At 36.8% G+C, this 22,061-nt stretch overlaps 1 protein-coding gene across 3 annotated transcripts in view; it reads right to left on the reverse strand.

The window, feature by feature from the left end:
• LOC140229250 (excitatory amino acid transporter-like) overlaps positions 1-22,061 on the reverse strand; it is a 142,577-nt gene that overhangs the window by 47,272 nt on the left and 73,244 nt on the right. Inside the window, exon 1 of one of the 3 annotated variants that reach the window (XM_072309529.1) lies at positions 15,576-15,892. The exons of 1 other annotated variant lie outside the window; for it this stretch is intronic. The gene's annotated coding sequence lies outside the window, so the exon portion shown is untranslated. Of the gene's footprint in view, positions 1-15,427; positions 15,529-15,575; positions 15,893-22,061 lie in introns of those variants that run through there. One more of the 3 variants, XM_072309528.1, reaches the window with a different exon arrangement.

Consider the following 22,061-nt stretch of genomic DNA (forward strand, 5'->3'; position numbering starts at 1 on the left):
ATATCAATTTAAAGCAGAAAGATTAGGGAATTGAGTCATGCAATTTTCAAATAATCGACCTCGCCCGACTTTAGGATCATTTTGTTGTAGCGGGTCACATATAGAAATGTTTGTAAGTTTTGATGAACTTTCTTCACAAAATATACATGATGGACACACATGCAGTGCATGGGTCTGCAAAGGTAGCCTAGTAATTGCATAATGTACTGGAATTTACGGTGAGCCCCGAAAAAAATTCAATTCAAAATCTAACGGTCAATAAAAATGTACTAAATGTTACCTTCCACTTTCAATACTTTATGGGAGTTTCTAAAATGATACTCTCTTCAACATACCACTGTATTCATACAACTCTTCATTTGAGGCATGCAAATGGGATTCCCTACCTTTCAGGGTAATATTATTTCCCTCTGCCTTCTGAAAGAGAGAAGTCAAGTGTTCTTTTGTTATGCGAGAAAAATGGAAATATGCTGAATTTTCTTTATTCTTTCTTTGTACGTTGTACTCATGTGACATCACAAGCTATAGTAGTCTTTTCATCCAGCCGTGACTGAGCAGAAACTTCAAAAATTCATCACTTTTTAATGGATTGTCCGATTTTGCTCAAACTCTCACTGGTGTGTTCTACTAACATTGCTGCATTCACTCAACTCACATGTCTATGAAGGTGAACTTGTCCTTTAAAGTATTCTTGCCAACTATTATTTACAAAGAACAGAGCAAACCTGGAAGGTGTTTCTACTGGGTGATCAAAATTTGAGGCAATGTGAGGTGATGCGCGGTGATGCTACAGATGATTTTCAGTAGAAACATAGCATGTAACAAAATTTGTGGTGTACCGGAAGTCTCAAATTATTGGGAGATTCGCCCTCAATATCTAATTGATCATCACACACATGCACAGTGCTGGTGGCACATCTTGCATACAGTCTACACTTGCACTGTGTACTTTTCATTTCACATCTTGTATGCTGCTGGAGTGTAACATTTATGTTTCCTGAACAAATATCACATTTGCGTTTTTTTTTTTTTTTTTGGTGTTTGTTTGAATATGTCAGAGAATATCAACTGGACATTGGATTTGCAACTTTTTTTTTTTTAACTTCAACGTGGCAGGAGATGATATAATGAAGGGCATCTTCATTTTGGATAGCAAAACAAAGCAGCATGCCGAGTATGTAACCTACATTATCTAATTCCATGTGACACTTGGCGCTCCATGGTTTTTGTCCATGGTTTAAACCATGGTTCCATTTGTACCAACTTTGTGAATTCGGGCCTATGTGTTTCAAAAAGAAGATCAAAATGTGAAAACTGAACCCCAATTTGGTCCCCGCCCCAGAAGATACGAATCTGCAATCAACAAACTTGAATGTACACGTATCAATATAATGTATTTACTCAGAGCATTTCTGGTTTAACTATTTAAAAAAAAAAAAAATAGATTCTCTGATTTAGAGTTTCTAGGCTCCTGGGGGCCCCCTAATGGAGCATGAAGTCCACTGATATAAACAGATATTCCTTCATCCTAGCGGTAAAACCTGCCAAGTTCTGTGAAAATCTGATGCATTTTCAAGATGATGAAAATTGGATCCCAACAACGAGGTACCCCCCCCCCCACCCCCGAATCCACCATTTACAAACTTGAAAACTGCAGTCAGCAATGTACTTGCTTAAACTCAAAGCATCACATCACTTTTGTTTCTAGAGAACTGAAGATTTAAAGAATTCCTTTATTTGGGGGCTTTGGGGTCCTCAAGGGGTATGATACCCATTAGAAGAAAATTAAAAATTGTATCACCACATGAAGCTACAGTACTATAAAACGAGGAATGCATTTTGATTTCGCAAATTTCGCGAGCGCGAAGATTTGCGAAATTAAAATGCACGTGAAAGTTCTTGTCTACACTATATGCATTGAATACCAGTGGTAGTTCGCGAAAATTTCATGCCGCAAAAAAGGCCGTTGGCTCCAATTCGCGAAAAATTCATGCTGTGAATATATCATGTTTTACAGTACCTGCCAAGTTTGGTGAAAATGAGTCATGAAGTTTCAAGAAGATTCCCTTTCTCTTCAAAATAGTTGCACTGCACAGAGAAGAATTTGTCTCATGTACAACTGTACCACTTCCCTTCTAAATGGCTTCTATGAAACAGTTTTGGGCAATTAGGATTTAGGCCTATAACTACCATACAAAAACAAAACAAAAAAATCCACAACAAATTGAAGGGAATTTCTGCTATCATAAAATAAAAAGAATATCATTATATTGTCACTACAACTGTATTGAGGATTTACCAATTTCACTTTAAGGAGAGAATCACTTTTTGATCATTAAATCAATGCTATGACACATTAAAAAAAAAAAAAAAATCTGTTATCTCAAAACAATGACTGCATTGCTAATAACAGTGCTATGGTAATGAAAACTTGATTCTGTGGAAAACTTGTGAAACAATGGAGTCTGGGGAACAGACATTGACAATGGTCAGTGGTCTGCTGAATAAAGCACTTGCAAACCTCGCTACAATTCTTTTCACAACTGAAAGGGTGATTTATTTGACCGATGACTGGCAAAAAGCCTGCAGGCACTTCTACTGCCATATCGAATCAAATCTTTAATCCTTTGATTAATTTGTGGTGTCGTCCGCAAGTGAAATACTGCCCCATAACAGAGTCAAGGCTGGCGTGTTTTTCTCTGACCGATTTCAAAAAGTTCAAGTTAAGGCAGGTTCGAGAGAACATTGGCAGGAAATAGCTTCTCCAGAGACAATCTTGAATCTCAAATGTAACTTAATATTTGGGGTTCAATTTATGTAATGACCTCGAGTTAAAGGAGGGTGAAAGGCACCTGGGAGAATAGTTTTAATATGAATAGCATGTGAGTAGGATAACATGCTGAACCCACAAGATACAAAATTTGGACACGATTATCAATGAGTGTTTGTGTTCACTCTAAACTCACTCACAATTTCACACCACATAATTTTCACGGTGTGATTTTATTGAACATAATAATACAAAATTCCACCTACCTCTTCCCTGCATGGTTGGTAGTTTCTAGCACACATGGTCTCCAGCTTCAGGTTTCTCTCATAATATCAATTTACTCCCAAGCATGATCATTACTGCAAATGAGCTTTTAACATATCACATTAACACAGGTATGGCAGCATTACTATCTATTCATTTACTAACACTAAAATTCAAAAGTGGAGGCAAGTATTGCATTTGCAAACATCTTACTCAATTTACAATTACTATGACCGTTCAGTAGGTTCAATTCATGAAAACACACACACACACACACACAAACACACATACACACTATCTGACATACTAATACTACACAAACCAGCAAACAAGCCAACCCATCTGGAAACATTCCCTTGACTGCTTTTCCATGTTCACATCTCCTCACAACTTGCTCACTGTATTCTTAAAATGAATCAACTTGAGCATTGACACTGTTAAGTGGGTGTGCCAGTTGACTGAAAATCATTTCGCACCACTCAAGGCTGGGAAGATATTCATTCAATCATGCTTGACTACATCTGCACACTCCAGTTTCTCTATTGCACATCTTTAGACAATTCAGTTTCATTTTTAAAACTCAGCAGCTCAATTTATTTTACCAATGAGCCTGTAAAACTTTTGGGAAATCCGGACTTCCCAACAATTTCATGAATGTGTAGATTTGCATTCATGGAGTACAGTATTAAAAGAACATTTTATCTTATTTCATTTTATTTTACTTTATTTCATTTATTCATTCTCTCCACTTATGGAAAGGATTGCCCGTTCAGCCACAGTTAGGGACTATTTTCAAAGGGGTCCTTGCCAGACATCAAAGGAAACCAAAACCCAACGAGCGATGTGGATTGAGTGAAAGCAGTAACATTAGTGGAAGAAATCAGTCAAAGTTAGAGGAAAATCAGACAATTGATGCAAAAGTTATCGATTTTTAAAGTTTTGGTGTTGTAATCACTGGATAAGGAGACTAATAAGTTCATGACATCATGTATGGACAACAATATAAAGAAAATTAAAAAAAATAAAAAAAAAACATTTTTCACGAAAATCACACATTCCATCAACTTGATTCAACTAAACACCATGCTATTTCAAAATCAATGAATGTGACACTGTTTAATACTAATAATAGGCACACTCCACTACTGAAATTCAAAAAAAAAAAGAAAGAAAAAAAAAAAAGACCCCAGGAAAAACACGTCCTTCCTCAGTATTCAAGTATTCCCAGGAGAATTCCACTGTTATCATATCCAACTTAAATAAAAATTTCCTGTATCCTTCCCCCTACTACCTTCAAAGGATACAAGACTAATCCATTTCATGCTATAAAAAATACAGCACAATACACTCAACTAAACTGCTTTGTAACTTCAGTCTATTTTCTTCTTTTTCTCACTTTTCTCTACCAACAAAAACACAAAAACACACTGTCAATATGCAGTGCGAACTTTGGAATAGACTTTTAACCAGCACCAGTACCACCACCACGACCAAGGAAAAAAAAAAAAAGAAAAAAAGAAAATGTTTGCAGATCTATATCTTGCAAATATTGGAAATGCAAATTCAAAGAATACCTCAGATAAAAAGCCAAAGATATGCTCTTTGAGGCTTATGAATCACTGTGGGCATAAATTTCAAAAATTTTAATTCAGTGGGGCTTTTACTGTACAAATCAGAACAAAGTCACATTACCTTGTCACCAAATTTGACACTGAAGTGACAATGTACTGTAGTTGTAGTTCTGTTTCAAAAAAAGGGTGCATATATCATTACCCTTTCTCGACCTCACAAAATAAACAAAACAAATGATATGCTGCATTTTACATCATTTATTGACATTAAATACAGAATAATTAATAAAAAGATAAATAAACAAACGTAATCTACATGTAACTCAACTACACACTTAGGACAGGAGAAACGTAAGCAACTGTAAAACGATACAAGCTGCCTTCCATATAAGAGTTATGTTTATGCAGCTATACTACAGCAGCATATAATTGGACAAAAGTCCTTGCACACAGCTTCTTATGCTTCTGACTTTAAAACAGACAAACAAACAAAAACAAAACAAAAAATCTTGAAGGAACAATAGTGGATTGACATAACCATACTGAGGTGAACGAGGTTTGAACTGCACACACTGTATAGCATCTATTCTTAAAAATGATATTGTTTAAGATGATGTTTAGTTTGCAAGCAATGGAGGCACTATGAGAACTCTAAACACATTCCAAAGCACCACTAGCCACCTATATGGTAGCTGTTCTATGCCCATGTCTAGTGGTCAAGTGCATGTCAAAATTAACTTAAGGCTGATTAAATAGCAATTTGACTACAGCATGCCAACATCTGACATGCCTCTAGTTCTAACACAATCACAATATTTTGCTGAAAGTACACTCTGATCATCATTTACTTTTCGATAAAGATGACTTATGATCTTGAGGATTAACCTTCAGCACTCTTTGCACAAATAAATTTTTATTTGATTTCAATTTATTTAATCTATCATACCAACAAACAATAAACACTGACTTTCATAGGGAAAATCAGGGCAGAAGTGATATTTCTTGATAAATTTTTGGTGACCTTGATCTGTCACCCTGACCTTGATCTGTCACCCTGACCTTGATCTGTCGACCCTGTCACTAATGATTATTCATATCCATCATTTTTAATTTTACCACATGCATGTATTACCACTGGACATTCTCAAATGAAGTTATGATACATTATGACATTATGACACAGTTATGCACAATTTTGAAGGTGGTCACTGACAATGTAAAAGGGAAGGGTACCAGAATGCTAAGGGATTAAGAAAACACTTTACAATTTGACATCCTGATGCCTTACCCTGAAAGGGTCTTCACTCACTACAAAGACACAACATTAGGAGAAAAAAGACCAAAAAACGTTGAAATTGTTGGACTGCTAGGAATAAAATACAAACCAAAAGCTTATCTCAAAGGATAGCTTAAATAGTGCATTAGTGGAATATGAATTGTAAACATAGCAACAATAAGTGTGCCCTCTGGTCAAAATAGAGCTGTGAAGGACGGTTAGGCCCTACTCAGGCTGAAAAGGGGGACACAAAGACTCTGGTTCAAGTACACTAAAGATTTACTGCTGGAGTAATGGTGTTACATTACAGTATTGTATGAGTGGATTTAATAGTGAACAATGTAAAAGTCTATAGCTCTTTTTTTTTTTTTTGCCTGACATGTAGGTTGAATGGACAAGTGTGGTTTGCATTGCCTTGTTCTGGTAGCACAATATTGACTTGCAGCAGTTATCAAAATATTGAAATTTGATCTTATCTCATTTAATCTGCAGTCATGTGATATCAATTCTTGGAGCCCATCCTTTCAACAACAACAACAACAACAAAAACAAAGCAAAACTTGAGTTGAATTCTATAACATTCCTAATTTGTCTGATCCTTATCAATTTTTTTTTTTTTTGGTACGTATTTAACTATACCATGTTTATCTAGAGCAACATTAGGGGAATGACACCCAAACATACAAGTGGATAGAGTGAATGCCACAACATTAGTATGATACATCAGTAAGTTTGAGGAATATTGGTGAATCCCTTATAGTTTTAGTGCCACCATCGATGGATGAGAAGATAAAAATGCTTCACAAAATCACTACTAGATGATATATTTATAAAGCAATTTACATGAAGTTAATTCTTAGTTTCTTTAGCGTAATGGAAGAGAACCTGACCTTGCTCTTTCAGAAAACAGGAAAAATATTGCCCCTAAAACCTATGTGAATAACAAGTCCAGGGAATATGTACTTCTCATTGAATTATGAATTAAATATTGTGGAAATCTCTTTACAAATATTTTCGTATCATTGTCTTGCAGTGGTTAAAAAACTGCTGTTATCCTCTCATGCAGCGATGGCAGTGGTCAGCAAAATTGTACAAATTCAAAACTTTTAAACCAATTGTCCGAGTAACACCAAACCTCACTGATGTGTTCTACTAATTACTGAATTCACTCAATCCACTTCAGAGTGTATGACTGGGTTTCATTCCACTTTAATGGAATTTCCTTTACAGCTGACTTTAATTTTTATCCTGTAGAACAAGTAAAAATATTGAATCAGTCTCAAAAGGTCAAGTACAAAAGGGTTTTTCTATTACTTTTTACATTCTTTTCTCATTAATCTTAGAAATTCAATGTTTCATGCCAATGTTCAGAGAACGTTTAACATAAAACAATTCAATAATAATAATGATAATAGTAGTAGTAGTAGTAGTTGTTGATGTAGTAGTAGTAGTAGTAGTAGTAGAAGTAGTAGTAGTAATTTAGCTTATTTCCAATAAATTGATCAATGTGCTTAACATCCAAATTCAAAGTCAAAGGGAAAATAAGAACTGAGGGAGATAAGCAAAGTTTCTTTGGCAACGTATTCCATGACTTTGGCCTACAAAATGAGAAACTAATGGCACTTTCAGACACACCGAGTTATCATATATTCATACGACACATGGATATACGTTTTGATATATGAAAGCATTCAGACTCAGCACCCCGTTTTATGATAATCGTATAGGAGCATTCAGACCTAGCGCACAAGCAATATTTCTTGAGTAAACATAATTCCCTTCCATGTGCAATATGTAATTTATGCAGGCTTTGCACATAGTGTTTATACTCTGCCTTGGATTCATCTGGTAGTTTGCTAGTTCGAGCCAGATCATTAATGAGGAATTGTTTATGCTGTCAAGTTCGATTACATCACAATCAATCTGTCAGCTGCCTGTTATAAGTCCGCACAGCGCATACATGAGCTCAGCGCGCGCTTCGAATAAGCCCCACCTACTCATATGACATATAATGAGAGCATTCAGACACAAATATGCGTTGTATGGATATAGGATAATGATTTGAAACGATGCTCAAACCACCGTTTCGATATACGATGTATACTGATCCGTTTCAATATTAGACACATAAAAACATTCTATATCCATAGTTGTATAAATCCATACGAGAACTCTCTAGTCTGAAAGGGGGGTTAGTTCACCAGTCTTGGGATCTGGAGTACCACCATAGTGTCCATGGCAGAGCGCAATTTATAAGCTGAACAGTGGGGAGAGTGCAAAAGCTGTGATAAGTATTTTGGGAGCAGAACTGTGGGAGCAATGAAAAACCAACAAACATATCTCATATAGGCCTATATGTGACTCTTTTGTCAACAGGCAACCAATATGTAATTGTTTGAGTAGTGGTGATGCACAATCATGCCTGCATCCTCCAAGCACAACATGAGCTGCCCAGTTTTGAATATGATGAAGTCTTGCTACATCCCCCACATTCACATCAATCAAGGAAGAGTTACACAACAGTAATCTAACCTACTCAAAAACATTGAACCTCATAACCTGTTTACATACATAGGGCTAACATCCATTGTCAAAAATTTAGCAACTCTTTAGATGTTATAAACATGACATTATTGAGAGACTTGCATAATGAAATCAGTGAATGGTGTGTTTCATTTTAATTGAAAATTGACAAGGTAGAATTGACCATAGTTTAGAGCATCTGCAGTCCCGGTGCTAATGAGGAATCTTGTACGCCACAATAAAACGGGGTGAATGCAAGAAAATGGAGTGGCACGTAATAGGCCGTAACAAAACTTGGAGGCTGTCCGTAGTGGGATGCGACAGAAAATATTGAAAGTCTAGCCTGACCAGACGCCTTGAAAAACAGCGTTTCATATTGTATGATGTTCACCGGGGTGAGGACTAGAGCGAATAAGACTAGAAAGTGAAGGGGGGGGGGGAACAGGAGAATGTCTTACCTACCCATAGCACACTACGTTTCTGGCAAATGGGGCTGCTGCCGGGAACATGGTGTAAACACAGCTTTTAGGGATAGATTAGTATTGGTGGAGATGAGAATTTGGCTTTGAACTTTTTTTTTTGAGATACCAGGAAACCACTTATGAAAAAGTACAGAGGATACCATTCTAGGAGGAATTGAAAGTTTATTTGATGAAAATTTGTGTTGGTATTGCTGAGGCACCCAAAAACAAAGTAAAACAAAGTGATCGTAATAACAGCTGGGTCCCACCTTTTATTAGGATTGCTCTTTTTTGGATATCCCAGCCATATCAAAACCAATTTTCATCAAATAAACACTGAATTCCTGTTAAAATTACATGCTCTTTCATATTTCATTAAAAAATTTTCATTATCTCACCAAAAATTTTAGAAATCCGAAGTTAAGTCTCAACCAAAACTGTACAATCCCTTTAAGATCCCCAATATGGATGCACAACAAACTTAACTTGTTGCGATAATGACACTTGTTCCAAAAGAGCAAGTACCAAAATATTTGCCGTCTTTCCCCTACAATGTGCCATAATATGAAAGGAAACATCACAGGGCAGAAAAAGTCTTGGAAAAAAAATTCTTGTGCACCATATTCTTGGCAATGAAATGACTAGGTAATTACCTTTCATTAGCATGATTGGACTCCAATTCATCGTCCCCAATAGCCATTATCCATTATAGACAGCTTCCCAAAGAAATGCCCTACCTTATGGAAAAGAGTGAATGCAGGCTGTGATTTAATTGATGGGACAGGAGGTACAAATGTCATTGATCTACCTTAATGGGTATGAAAGGCATGGCTTTGGAGTTAGAATTGCATTACTGCAGGGAAAGACCCTTTGAAACTCCTGATGAACACATTTAACAACCTCCACTCAATCTATCCACTAAACAGGGCTGAACTGCTTTGTAACAATTCTACTCAATGTTCAATGCAACAAGTCTTCTCGTCACTGGCCCAAGGCTACAAAAAACCGATGCAACTACAATGAATCAGAGTTGCACTATTGTAGGGCGCACAAGTCAATAAACCAAATCAATTCAAGGTAAAGCTTTGGTTGGGGTTTTACCAATGTCAGGCATAATTTGCTGTAGCAAAGTATAAATACTGATGGCAACAATAAAACTAACACAGTAGGTTCTCCAACAAAAATTTGGCATAATATGAAAACTGTTCAACCATCTACGAGTGTTGAATGGGGGCAGCATGATACTGCTAATGAGCCTGACATACAGCATTTAAGCCAGATGAATACTCGCAACAGTCTCTAAACCAACCATGCAATGTATGCATATCGCGCACAAAAATGAACAATAAACACATTACAAACCAGAAGAAATGAATGACAGAAGTTTCAATATCAGACATACAACTGTAAAATACAACAGTTATGGAGTACAATATATTTCCATATGTGACATGCTTTCATCAAGTTGGTATTTTGGTTGCAAGCACCTGTGCAAATCAGCATAAATAGGTGACGATCTCATCGACTAATAACTCTTCAAATTGTTTCTGAATAAGATAAAAAATAATTTCCTTGATCAATATGTAAGTAGAGTTATATAATCCTGTCTCCCCTAAAAAATCATGATCATAATACACTTACTGTGCACAGCAAAAAAAAAGACAACAAAAAACAAATAAACAAACAAAAATAAACCCAAATACAAGGATAGATTGTAACAAATTTTTCTTGTTGATTTCACGTGATAAAAAGCAAACTTCAGTACATAGGACAGTACGAGGTTTAGAAGGCTGTGACATATCATCTCATCTAATATTGTAAAATGTGCTTTAATCTAAATTGTGAAAATGTGCCTGCTGAGAAAATAGGGGGATTTACACTTGCTTGGAAAAATCATGATTTTTCTCAAATCACGACATTTGGGTGCAAGTTGCTAAGCAACTACACCCAAACGCCATAGTAACATCGCCTGAAAAATCGCCAGGAAGAGTGCAATTTTTTTAAACATCGCGATTTTTTTAAACATCGCGATGTTTGAGGCGAAGTTTAGCGAGTATAAACCCAAGCTGCTGAAATATCGCGATTTTTCATCACATGACTTTCGGTATCGGATTGCACCGGGAGTTTACGCGCGCTCCTGATCCCTCTTTGGAAAGTGTAGAGAGTACGTCGTCGGCCGCTGGCCAGATTACACGGCACATGCTGTACAGGTAAACAGCCAATCCTCGGCCCGTGGTTTCTCACCTCCCTGATGAAGCTAGTATATGAAAACTAGTAGCAAACCTGAAGTTTTCCAACCACGTATCATCACTCCATGACGACTTAACAAAATAATGTTTTCCCAGAAATACGTTGATTTTGGGAGTGCCCATACTGCTCTCGGTATACGTTGACTTTGTGGAATACAGCCACTTTCAACTGTCGGTAAAACAATGGTGAGTTCTTGCTGTCGCTTGTAATACCAGTCCTAAAAAAACGAGCCTGCTTCTCACTTTCGTCATATCGGCGAAATTTCATGATCCTCCTGAATACTACTTTCATCCACTTTCCCATACTTAGCTGAAGTTTTACACACCTACGTTGTACTACATATGTGATCTAATATAGCAAGCTATATAGTTTTACCATAAGTTTACACTCTCGAGAAATACAAATTTATGTGTGCACATTGCCATTGTACTGATAAAAAGCTGTGGCTCCACGTTCCAACCAGCTATCTGTGAGCAAAATAAACTGCACTGCAGTGAATACAAATAGCGCGCGCTTCCACTCGTCTACCATGTTGAAGAGCTAGGTATATTACACACGCGCACTACCGACCAAAAAATCGCGATGTTCTGTAAAGCTCAAACTTCGCATACTTTTGCGTGAGAGTACATGGTGGAACCAAAATATCGCGATTTTAAAAAATCGCGCTGTTAGTAGGTGTAAATGCGGCTAATGAAGCCAACTGCATGTACTGTGGCACTGCACTCTAGAGAACAATAAAAATTCCCCATTATTCTCTAGAGGTAAAAGTAAAAAAAGTTGTGGTGGTCTCACACTTTCCTAGAGATAACATTATTCTTGCTCAAGAGCAGCTTGATTCTCAACACCCTGTAAAGTGTACACCATCTTCAAGCTGACTTCAAAAAGTAGAGTATAAGAGAAGAAAAGAATGGTACAATGTACCTTTATCTATAACATACAAAAATTAAGAAAGTTACGAGATTTTCAAAGCATCATGTTTTCACTGAACATTGATACAGGCCACATAGATTGCCCAGGTGACATTTTCATCACCTCAAACCTCTTTCATTACTTTGTTCACAGAAAATCATGGTTTTTGTCTATAACTTGGGAAATGTAACCCACTTCCCCAAAAAAATATCAGCTAAATTATTACAAGACAATAATTTGATATACAGATCCCTTATCACATTAAGACTGCTGAGTTAAATTCAAGGTATATAGTAAATTAAGTAAACTATAACTAAGGGCATTTATCTTGGTTCCCTAGAGCAGAGGTTGAACTTTCATTCAATTTAAGCTAACCTTGTGTGAACCTGACTTAAGATAGCTAATAGTGCTGTGCTTTACAAATTTCTCTTTTCCTGTGAAGACAGAAAAAAAAAAGTTCAAATGTTGATCCTTGATTGTTTGGTTGAGTTTCCTCACTCGTCATATATGAACAGACAATAAAGACTACACACAGCCTAACTGCTTCCTTTCTATAGATATAGGAATATACACATCTAGGCAAAGGAAGCCTAGAATTAACCTGAAATTGTTTGACAAGATGGGTGAAATTACCCTTACGAAAATACAAATCTGAGCAATGACCATTTAGTAAATGGATGACAACATCCTGAGAAGGTGATGGAAACTGCATGACCAGATCTTGTGCATGACAAAAGAGAGGATCTGTTGAGGGGGGGTTAAATATGGCTCGCTGAGATAAGACCGTGAAATTGATTCAGATATGGCTCATTTATGTTGGCAGAGACCGAACTTATAAAACAAAAATGAAACTTAAAGAAAAAAAAAGGTCATAAACTTAGATTTGTGTGCAAGTGAAAGGTAACTTGACTGGTCATGACAGCATCATTTCATCTAACTTGCAGCTATACACATAAACTTTGTCGATGTGATCAAAAGAACTTCATAAGTTCATTTTGACCACTGGGCCCAACAAAAATTATCGACACCTCAGGTGTTTAATCTTGCTCCTCTATCCTACCAAATACTGTAGAAAACTTATGATTTATCATGAAGAGCATCATGCACTTGTGTCCAATTACAGGATCAAGCGATTTTTGACATTTAAACCTTACATCTTTGACCTTTCGGAGCCCAGGCCATGGGGCCTACATGGGGATCGCTTTTATCATTCAAGCAATTTTGTATCGGCAAGACAAAAGTTTTATTATGTGATGAAAAGTGACAAAAATGACAAAAATGGAGGGAAAAAGACATTACGAGAACTTCCCTGGCTCATGTGAGTTAAGGCTTTGAATTGTATGTATGCCCCCATACAATCTCTTTTATTTTATTGCATTCCTTCAGTTCTTTAGCTAATTTAATATCTGAATTATGACATTGTACTCTATCTTCAAGTTGTGAGCGGAGGGATGATAGTCAAATTTCCCTAGCAAAATTGAAAACTTTCTCAATTTTACTTAATAACAAAACCTGTTCTAAAGTAACAATAAGATTTCAATCAAGGCTGTACTGACATTCACAAATAACCCAGTGCAAACACAACCTGATATGTACAATGTAGGCCTACTGTGCCTTGATAACTTCATTGGGGATCATAGAATTTCATTATGAATGAATTGCAACTATTCAACAAGGTCTGTTCACTCGATATTGATCGGACAATCCATTCAAAGGATATGATTTTTTTTTTTTTTTTTTAGTTTCAGTGCTGCCAGTGCTGAAGAGACTACAGCAGTTTGTGGCTTTACTGCAGGACAATGATATATCATAATGAAAATGCAAAAGCAGAATTTAATATAGTTTCCTATTTCTATCAAAATGAAAGAAAACTTGACTCACCTCTTGAAAACATGAGGATAAATATTAGCCTTAACTTGTGTTTGTAACAAGGAACTTATATAGGCCTACTTCCATAAAAATGAAATTTTGCGGAATTCATATATTTTCTTTATATCGCTGTCCAACAGTGATGTCACAAACCTTCTTTGAGGAGAGGTTGTTGGTTTTTTTTTTCACAACTGCAGGCCTATAACACTAACATGCACACATATGGTTTAGAACTTTTCATTACTTAAAATATTATTTATGACATAAAAAAAAAAATCCTTTTTATCCACTAAAACCAAATTCAAGATTTCCAAGGATAACTAGCATTGGGGATTTCATGTTGCTGGAGTATAACCAAATACATAATTTTCATAACATATTGATGTATGCTCACTGCAATGGTAAAGTTGTGAGGAAATTGCATCATCACATTTTTTTTTCATTGTATAACCCTGTGATTGTGGCCATAATATTCCTAATAACTACACTTCATGTTAATTCTCAAAATTCTAGAACTTGCTATCTAAGAGTTTGTCCAAGTTCAGTCAACTTCATTCATCGCAAAGAGCAGGGTGCTAAGCCGATGAAGTAATCCACCTACCCACCCACACAAGAAAAACGGGCGAATGATGTTGACCCCTTGTGGTTCACTCCAGGCGAATAGCAACAGTCAGTAAATGGTATCAACCAGGCACATTGTGCCATTCAAGAAAAAGAAGAAGTAAACTTCTACTCTTGATTTTACTCCATCCATCAAAGTTACTCATATGTAAACCTATAAGAAATATTTTAGCCATATTAAAATGGAAAGTCCAGATATTTCATGATTTCACATCATGTAGTACATAAATCAACAGCTCCATGTTTCGATTTGTAGAATCAATTGTGGTGCTTGAGCAGAGAAACCACAACCCTTAAATACCAAAAACAAATTACACTGAACAAGCCAAAATTCTTCTTTAACTTGCTATCCTAGGATCCTCCATAAGCTCTAGAGATAGAATTGAGAGATCATGCCAAAAACATGACTTCCACAAAACCCAAGAAACTCTAATCACCATGCAGTATCATCATAGTGGAATCATGCAATATGACCTTTTCAGATCTTTTCACATTGGCATTTCAAAGAGTAACTATCAATGCATCACACTAAGTGAGCCAACAAAGACCAGATCTAGACTACCATGATTTTACAATGATCGAAGCATACCAGTACTTGAAACATAAGAGTAGCAGAATATATTAAACTAGAGTATCACTAGGTATAAGTAGGGTAAAGAGTGGAGGAAAACTAACCCTGCCAAATGTACAGGCACAGATCCGATCCCTTCACTGAATTATAAAGAGGAAGATGGATTCAAACTTTGCTGTCCCCCACAACACCGTGGTCCTAACCAGTCAAGCCTAGCCACTGATGATTATAGAAGGGAATGCATTCACACATGTTTTGCAGACAGCGACAGTCAAATACAAAATGCAAACAAGAACAAAACAACCTGCAAAATGTCAATATCTCCTGCTCACTGAATCATACCTGAATGAAATTGGCAAAGATCTCACTCAGCTCTCACAGGGTGCAAGAATTAACAGGTCTCCACTGTGCAGGCACAAACTCAACTTAGTCCTCCTAGCTAGTTAAGCTAGCAAAAAAAAAATGCCACTGCAAAATTCCTCTTTGATACCTTCAGCTGTGGTAGAAAGAATCACGTTTGGTCCAACAGAATGGAGAAAGTGGATGAAGCAGATAATTCCTGGGAGGGCTGTGGAGAGGAAAGAGAGGAAGTTTTCCAACCAGATCAATGAGTCTCTACCCAAATTGCTGCACTCAACAGCCCAGTTTCAGTGCAGCAGCATGCAGCAGCACAACCTCATGGATTCTTGCCAGGAGTCTATTATATTTTACTTCTATGGTGTGCAGTCAAAAGGCAATACTTCTAGTTGTGGAGTGGTGTTATTTCAGCACTTCTGGTGCTGTGCCTCTGCAGCTACTCAAACTCAGCAGCAAAGACTATGGGGTACCCACCCTATAATAAATACAGGTTCCTTTTGCTACGCTCCGATTCCCACCAGCATGACTGTTCCATATCACAGTTTGTACATGTAGCAGAGCAGTGTAACAATGATCACCACTTATGTCACTTACTGTGGGAACATGTGTTTGAACATTTATATGCCTGGAATGTTGACAGCTGAAAATATACATAACTCCACATGTCTGGGCACATGTATTGATTTAAAGAGCTTGTTGAGGGAAAGCAGTCTGAAAACAGAGACTACATCTTAAAACCGTGATTTGTGTGCGTGGGTTAAGCACAGTCACAGCTAATCAATCACAGGAATATGATGATGCTTACAGAAGGCTTAAAGTCAGTCATATTAAGTGCTATAAGAGCTACAGTAGATTTGCTTTGAAGTGTCCGTTTGCATATGATGCAAATACTGAATGGGGTGATTCAATGGTAAACTGGGAAGACAGTTTGAATGAGGCTATCAATGAAGTATTCACAATACATCAGTACTGTCATGCACACGCATCATGTTTAACTCATGATCGTAGGTGGCTATCACTGCTTTTTAACCCACCCTCTGACTCTGAATCTCATCCTGTTTGAGTACAGAGTGAATTGAGCTTTTAGTATCTAGCAAACATGAACTGCCTATACAGGTTTTCTCTATTAAAGCAGTTTGATTTGTTTTCTTCAGGTCAGGGCATTAACACACACACACACACACACACACACACGAAAAAAAAAAAACTGTGTGGGTGGGGGTATAAAAACTGTCTCCACTTACGCATAAAACTGAAAGTACTGTAAATACCTTCAACACTGTACATGCATATTCTAGAGCAGCATGTACTGTAATATCTAATCCTGTGACAAGTGGTTTATCGAGGTCAGCCACAGAAAAAGCCAAAGTTGTATTAGATTAGAAGTTTACAGGTTCAATGTCACCACAACATATAATCAGCGGAAGGCACGCCAAGTAAAAAATCATGGTAGGTATCTTGGTAGGTATCTTCAGATCAGCCGACTGGTGCACAGATGGATTGTTAACACTCATCACTTTGGTGATTATGATGATGAATGTTTATGTTTGTTCAGCCTCAGCTATGTGGTGAAGGGCACGGGGTGTGACGCCATGTGGCGGTTGGTGACAGACCTTGGTATGGCACAGTCTGCTTGGAAGATAGGAAAACTACTAAGCAGTTGTCTCCTATTTCACCAAATCTCGATCATATAATGCGTACACATTACTACAACTGCTCCTGTCAGCAATGTAGCTGCTCACTTGGGCTTGTAACTACTTCCAAAATGTTTGCTCCAGAGGAGGGTTGACCAAATTGGCAGATACCAGTACACACTACGTGTTCAATACTGGAGATTTTAAAGGTGTGTACAATTTTTCTGATATCACGAAACGGTCAATACAATCTTACATCCACATTGACCTCTACATCATCCACGTAATAGATGTCTTTTGGGTTTAAACTTTCATACTTTTCTTTTGAAAAATGTTCATATGCAGATGCATGACCATAATCTTTAACAGCACCTGAATATAACACAATGCACACCAGCAGAGTAAAAGTGACTGCAACATAATGTGCAGAAATGTGGGATAAAAGTGCAATGCTTGTGTTTTGATATCCTTTCTTGGGTCAAAGGCAAATATGAACTTAGAGATGGAATGCAAAGCAGTGTGCGCTCTGACATGATGGGAAAACAAATAGTGTGTCATCACTCACAATGTCAAAGCCGTGTGGGTGATAATTTAAAGGGACTGTACAGTACTGGTTGAGGTGGGGATTCATGTTTTCAACATTCCTAAGTGAGATAATGCAAAGCCTCTTATGAAACATGAAAGAACATGTAATTTTAAGGATTCAACGTTTATTTGATGAAAATTGGTTTTCAAATGGCTGAGATATCCAAAAAAAAGTGCTAATAATAAAAGGTGACATGCCACAACTTTATTATCACCTCTTTATTTCACCTTGTGTTTGGATATCTCAGCCATTTCAAAACCGATTTTCATCGAATAAACTTTTGATACCCCTTAGAACTGCATGCTCTTTGACATCTCATAGAGTGGTTTCTGAATATCTCGCAAAACGTTAAAAGCTAAATCCTCACCTCAACCAGAACTGTACACACCCTTTAAACAAGGTTCTGTTGCTAGTGGGCACAAGGCAATATATAAAATGGATAGCAATGAACAGTTGTACCAAGCAATTTTAAAATAAAATATTGAGGGTCTAATAACCCCGTTCCATGGATTTTTTTTTCTCATTAGTCACTCGTCAGAAACAAAGTTTTTTGCTTCCTGCCACCCACCTAAGTGTATTGGATCTCAGTCTGATGAATCTGACTTGTGTTGGTTGACTATCAGGTCAGTGTCAGACAAGTTGGGTGTAATCGAATGAGGCACGATCATCCACTGAAGGAACTAAGCTCAGAGCTTAGGTCGCCATCAAATACCATTTCAGTTGCAAGTCCAGTCAGTGTTGGAGAAGAGTTCAGTCAGTCTGATAAGTGTGGAGTCAGTCCGATGTGTGTTAGACTTGTGTTGTGCGACTATCAGGCATATCCAGCCGATGTCCTATGACAGTTTGCTGAGATTCCAATGATCAAACCGTCATCGGACAGGTTAGGCTCTTCTGGCATTGGTATCACCCTCGGTGAGCCTTGATGCAAGTCTCTGGAGTTTGTCGCATTAAATTTTATCGGAACTCATCGGAAAGCCAAAATTTTTCCATTTTGGGGATCAGATAAGCCTGCGATGGTCAGTGCAATGGGGCCTCAATTTAACTCTAACATAAGTGGAGATTACTCTCAATAACTTCATCTTAGAATAACCAGTGGTGATCATTTTGAATAAAGGCTCCCTCCCATGGCATTGAGAAAATAACAATTTTTAAAGGGAACTCTACTCCAAATATATACAAAGAACAACAAATCGGAATGAAACTGACTGACAAACTGCCCTGAAGTGAAATAGATAAGCACTGAATTAATCAGTATTTTAAAGAAACAATGATAAATAAAAATCATGTGCATACATACTTGGGCAGAATTTGAACCTACTACCTTCAGATATGTTCAAATCTACCTTAGTACACTGTATGTACGCCCACGATCTTTTTATCATGGCTACTACTAAACATTGATTAACTGAGTGCTTATTAACTTCAATGTGTGGCACTTTGTCAATCAGCTGCAGCAAAAAAAAAAAAAAAAAAAAAAAGGCCCCCCCCCAAAAAAAAAACCAAAAAAAAAACAAAACAAAAAATATGCAAGAATTTCATTAATTTGAATAAAACAGAATCAAATGGAATCAAATCTTATATCAGGGCAAATACATGGATTCAGTGAATGCAGTAATATTAGCTATAAATATACAACCATGTAAATCAATTTTGAGGAGTACCAGATAATACATTTGATACAGTTTGGGTGAAATCCATGTGTTGTCATTGATGGATAGGGAGACTACAACAAGTTCTGATATCACAGTAGAGCAATGATATTTAGAAAGTACAAACGAATCAAATACATTTTCATTTTTCTAGCATGATGAGAGAGCAGTTGATAACCCTTTTTTCAGATGGTAGGGGATGTCAAGTATGGAAAACAATATTAAAAAGAATATAAAAGGAGAATTCCACAAAAGTCATTTCATTATGAATAGTAAACATTCATTTGACTTGTTACTGGCATATGTTTGGGATAATCTTATTCCCCACGTTTTCTAAAAGAAGGAAGTCAGCTGCTCTTTCATTATGGCAAAAGAAGGTGAAAATATGTTGATTTTTTTTTTCAGAACATTTTCTACACATGATGTCATAAACTGCAGTAGTCTCCTCATTACATGGAAACAACAATGGACGGAATGTTCATGATAGCTTTGCCACATTTCAGAATAATCTGATCATTCCATCATAATGGATACTGTGGAGCTTGAAGTTCCCTTTTGTTCACACACAATAAAGAGTGAGTTACTGTGCTCCAATCTACTCTTTATTTCAAGGTCCTATTTCTCCTCAGGAACATTCCTTTATGATGTAGTTTTCTATCACTCAGTTTAGTGGTTTAGGAATGTTCCTGATATGTAGGCCTACTAGGTATTACCAAAAAAAACACCAGTTTCATTAAATTCATTTAAGTTAGGGTTCAGATTTTGCTATATTTTCAACCTTCTGTACAAAGTTTTAACTTTGCACAAGGGTGTGTATGGGAGTGTGTGGTCAACACACACAGACAATGGCCATGGTTTGAGTGCTCTACTATTTATTCATGACGAATTCTGCTATCACAGCTAGTCTTTATTCATCCCGTTATGTAGTGTATGCAAGCATATGGAAACATGTGCTTACTCTTTTCATGTGCATGCTTTTTACCCTTTACCATGAATGCAGACTAGCAGTGCCCAGGGGCATTCATCATGAATAATTAATAGAGCATTCATGTGCTCTGGAGCAAGAGACCAGAAGCCTTGTCAGCATAGCTCTGAAAAGGTGGTATTCAAGGTATTTATGTCTATTGTTCAGGGTCATTGTAAGCACACACTCACTTACACATCATTGGTTCCTGTGTATAAAAAGTTCAAGTCTTTTACAGAGGGTTAAAATTTGACCAAAAGCTGGAACCTATCTTTAAAACTAATCATAGATTTAATGAAACCGATTTATGCTTTCACATTCAAATCATCTCCAACTAAATTGCACATTATTCAGCTATTACTTGTATCAATGACAGTGTTACCTAATATATAATTTTAAAATTATTAACCCGTTAAGGATGAGTCCAGAAACTCGGGCAAGTGTCTATGGGGAATGCATGTTGCAGCAAAATCAGCCTGTCCTCAACAGGTAAAGGATCAAAAGTTTTAAATGTTTTTGTAACACCTAGTCGGAAATAGACAAGTATAGAGGCACACACCCTCATGTATAAAAATTGAGATCAAACATAAGTCAGGGAAAAAAAATATATTTCTCATCATTCAAGTCTGTTTGGCTGATACCTGACGCATGTGTGATTTTTTTATTTTTTTTTTTTACTTTAATGTTTGATTGCATCTTTTTATGCATCAAGGCCCTAATACAGTAAAGAACTTTTTAAAGGTGGTTTATGCAAAAGTTTGCAAAGGATAATGCTTAAAAAAAAAAATTGCACTACTGGTATGCCTCCGCCATAATGCATGATTCTCCTAATAGGTCTAGTGCATGTGGACAATGTGTTGATTACATTTTCACAAAATTGGCAAAATATCAAAATGACAAGTTTGTCACAAATGTGTTGAATATTCACCATCCTTGACCTAGGTTTAATTAGATAAATAGGAGAGCATGTATTTGGGGATTTAAGGACTTTAACTTGACTTTGACCCATTCATACGTTTATAAAAATGCATTGAGTAATTTTCAAGGTATGGAGAAAAGCGCAATTTCTATATTGAATAGTCTAGTAAATTGTTACCATTTTCATCTGGCCTTTGACCCTAAAATTCATAAGGTAATCACTGTCAGGCAGAACAATGCATAAATATATTGTAAGTTTCAAGATAACTTGAAGCACTTCCAAGATATGGAGGAAAAAGTTAGTTCAGCACTTTCACTTGATCTCTGACCTTTTGACCTTTGAGGCAAACAAATAAAAAATTCAAAAAAAACTTTCAAGAGAATCTCTATTAGGTTATACATCCATACACCAAGTGTAAAAAAAAAAAAATAATCCTGCTGGCATCATACTATAATTCGAGCAACGTTTGTCTGTCTATTTGTTCCTCTACTCCTCCCAGGTCCTTGGTCCGATCTCCATCAAACTTAGTGGGTGGATGACCTTTGACCTCATGTCCCAAACTTTCACCACAGAATTCTAATTGGGTAATACATGTATACAATAAGTTTCAAGAAAATATCTTCAGGCATTGCATAGATATGGTGGAAATAGTGAAATTTTATGTATTTGACCTTGACCTTTTGACCTTTGACTTTGAGCATGTGCACCCAAAAGTTGATAAGCACAACTTCACCCCCTAATACACATACATGCCAAGTTTCATTAGGATACCTCAAAAGGTTTTGATAGTTACGCTGTCCACAAAATTCATTACGGACGGACGGACGGACGGTCAGACGGACGGAAGAACGGACGGACGGATGGACA

This window comes from Diadema setosum, chromosome 5 (genome assembly GCF_964275005.1).
Source record: "Diadema setosum chromosome 5, eeDiaSeto1, whole genome shotgun sequence".
In the NCBI taxonomy this organism is placed as follows: Eukaryota; Metazoa; Echinodermata; class Echinoidea; order Diadematoida; family Diadematidae; genus Diadema; species Diadema setosum.